We start from the raw sequence: 3,936 nt of genomic DNA on the forward strand, positions 1-3,936 counted from the left end.
GTCAAGGGCATGTTCCTTGGTTGGGGCACATCCCCAGTGGCGGGTGTGCAGGAGGCAGCTGATCAATGTTTCTCTCTCATTGATGTTTCTAACTATCTCTCTCCCTTCCTCTCTGTAAAAAATCAATAAAATATATTTAAAGAAGAGTTAACCATGAGTTATCAATAAAACTAGCATTTCATGCAAAAGTACCACTTATGATAAATTATCTTTTCTAGTATGAAATTAATTTCCTTAAAAAAGTAGGTACCATGTACTAAAAACAGTGCTATGCCAAGTAGTATTCCTGCATACATGTTTCTAATAGAAACTAGCTATAAGCAAGAGAAAATAATCAACCACATGATAACAAGGCAGATTATATTCTTTCATTAACTGTCCTATGAAAAGTTATCTTTAAAGGAAATTTGGGAGGGCTATCATTTTTATTTTATTGACAGCTACTAAGTGATTTATTTCTAATGTTCAGAAGTCCCAATTTAGTAAGCACTGAAAGCTCTGGTAATCAGAAGAGATTTTGTATTTAACAGTAATTCCATGAAATTCTCTACTTCATATTATAGAATAGCAAGTTAATACATATACCATAGAACTGTGCTATTCAGTACAGGCCATGGCCTCATGTGGATAATGAGCACTTAAATGTGGCAAGTCCACATTAGTAAAATACACACCAGATTTTAAGGAATTCATATAAAGAAGAACATAAATATCTTAATGATTTTTAAAAACATATTTTATTGATTTTTTTACAGAGAGGAAGAGGAAGGGAGAGAGGTAGAGAGTTAGAAACATCCATGAGAGAGAAACATCCATCAGCTGCCTCCTGCACACCCCCTACTGGGGATGTGCCCACAACCAAGGTACATGCCCTTGACTGGACTCGAACCTGGGACCCTTCAGTCTATAGGGCGATGCTCTATCCACTGAGCCAAACAGGTTAGGGCCTTAATGATTTTAATATTGATTCTACTGGGAGCTAATTCCAGCAGGTCATAAATGCAAGAAGTTCATCAAAATGTTGGTGGACCTTGAGGCTTCAGCTGGACTGAAGATACATGTTATTGCCTGCTGGAATAGCTGAAAGCATTTCCCCAAACCTAAAGATTTGCATATATTATTGCCTGCTGCTTGACAGCCAAGGGCAGTTCCCCCAACCTGACAATGCCTACTGTATACCAAACCTTGCCTTTGATATGTGTAACTGCTTTGCCTTAGGGAAATTTGTGTTAATAAAAAGTTAGGGGTCCAGAGATCCAGAGAACTTGGTTACTGAAGCTAGGTCTCCTCTGGCTCCCCAAAATGCTTTCCAAATTTATATTTCATGTCTGGTCTCTTTATTAATTTACTTGCAGCCCCTTCTCCAGATTCCTGAACCCTTCTAGATGCTGAGAAACACCCCAGCATGATTGCATGTTGAAATGATAATATTTTGGGTCTATTAAATTAAACAAACTATATTAATAAAATCAATTCCAGCTGCTTATTTTTATAATATTGCTGCTTGGGAACATTAGAGTAACCGAGAGTAGACAGTTCATTTGTGTTTAGGGGCACCCAGATCAGGCAGTCATAGTCCTTACATACAATATTGTTGCAAATCCTTTACCCAATCTGGGCACCTTATAATCTGTTGGTATTTCTCTATCTTAGATAGAATACTTAAATATAAGAAACTTCCTACTCTACACTAATAAAACCAAATAAAAAATATATAAAGTCAAAACTACATTTAACAAATTTCCATGGGAAACTAAAAACTAAACTACTGAGTTTTTTTTCTATTACAAGAAGAAAAAAAAATGTGGGAGAAAAATCCAGCAACTCAAAGTTACAATCAATTTAGAAAACATATATTGATTAATAAATTTTAAGTTAAGAAAATAGGATCATTTACACATCGTTTCTGTCAGATCTTGAGACAAATTATTTTCAATCTAAAATCTGTGAGATATTCACCATGGATATTATTGTGCTACAACCTTTTATTTATTTACTAGAGGCCAGATGCACAAAAATTCATGCTAGAGTAGGCCTTCCTTCCCCTGGCTGCCGGCACCGGCTTCCCTTTGACACCTGGGAGCCGGGCTTCCCTCCTCCGGCTGCCGGCAGGCACCTGGGAGCCGGGCTGGCTTCCCCTGGGCCGCCCACAGGCACCCAGGACCCAGGCTGGGTCCTCGGGGCTGCCCACAGGCACCCGGGACCTGGGCTGCCCCAGCTTCGTCAGGAAGGACATCTGGAATGACATCCGGTCTAATTAGCATATTACCCTTTTATTATTATAGACTTTTTAGCATCATTGCTAATAGCAAAAAAATAAAGACAAAAGCCAGCTCAACTATTTTCACTTTATCAAAACGGGTCTGAGGATCTATGACTTATGTTTCCTTTACACTTGGAAAAACAGAGCAAAGTAAAGCACAGATCAAACCTTCATGTACTTGAACCACCATATGCTCTTGTGCTTTTTGTGACCTATCTGGCACGCATTTCCAGAGTTTACCTTACCCTATGTTAACCAAACACACACACACACACACACACACACACACACACACGGAAATAAAAAGATAATAATGCAGAAAGAATCCACATTGAAAAATGAAATGAATTTCAAGCTGTGTACATGTACACAAACAAACACATACAAAAATTTGCCTGGACACATTGAGATGCCTCAAGTTCTCATTTTAGAAGTAAACTAGGTGGATAGTTCAAAAGCTAGAGTCATTTTGAATGTTACAATCATGTAAAAATGTTCCTTTAAGGCAGCCATAGAATCAAGTGAACAATTAATATTGTTCACTCTAGTTATAAAATGACTCATCTAGCATTTGGATAAATCTCTGTATGCATTTGTTATAGTTCCAGACAAAAGTTACATCACAATTGTGAATGTTTATGAAGTAGTTAATAATACTTTATGAGTTGAGTGATATGTTTAAAACTGAAACATGTACAGAACTTTCATTGAATTTGACCTTCTAGAGCAGTGGTTCTCAACCTTCCTAATGCTGCGACCCTTTAATACAGTTCCTCATGTTGTGGTGAACCCCAATTTCATTGTTACAAATTGAACATAATTAAAGCATAGTGATTAATCACAAAAACAATATGTAATTATATATGTGTTTTCCGATGGTCTTAGGCGCCCCCTGTGAAAGGGGTCGCGACCCACAGGTTGAGAACCGCTGTAGAGAGATGAGTCCCTGTTGCTAAATACAGGATATCACCAGCTATTACACAAAACCCAGACTACTGTCAAATCAATGGTGTGTCCCCATCACACAGTTGGCAGTTTTTGTACTGTTTCTTTCATGCATAAATGTTTTAAGACTTCCAAAATAAGTGCACATAAAGATACAACCACATTTTTAAATGTATCCAAAAAATAATGCTAACTAGGTATCAAAATTGAATTGCATTTGATTTGAACCTATAGTTACTATAATATCTACCCATTTATTTCTGATCTTTTCAATACTTAAAGCAGTACAAGCCAATTGACAATGAAGTCCCTTTTTATAAAATATAGAGAAAAGCGTTTTCTTTAGTCCAAGATATTGGCAAACTCACAGAGCATACCAAAAGTAAAGCACTAATATTAAAAAAATGAAAACATTTACAAAATGTTCATAAAGCTCTAAAATAGATTATTTTAACCTAACAGCATGAAACTTGTGCTCTCTCTAAATTCCAAGCAGCCAAAAAATTCACAGAGGCACTATTCATGTATTTTATTTTTTTTTATTCTGGGCCAGCTTTAGCTCTGGCTCCAGCTCTGAGACCTCTGCAGCTGAAAGCAGGTATCTGGTTTGTTTGGGTTCTATAATCGAAACAATGTATAACTCCAGCTCTGAGATCCCGGCTGGCTGAAAGGAGGTTTCTGGGGATTGTTTTGCTTCTATAATTGCAACATAGTTGCTTAGAGTGCAG

The sequence above is a fragment of the Myotis davidii genome, unplaced genomic scaffold, assembly GCF_000327345.1.
Source record: "Myotis davidii unplaced genomic scaffold, ASM32734v1 scaffold1577, whole genome shotgun sequence".
NCBI lineage: Eukaryota > Metazoa > Chordata > Mammalia > Chiroptera > Vespertilionidae > Myotis > Myotis davidii.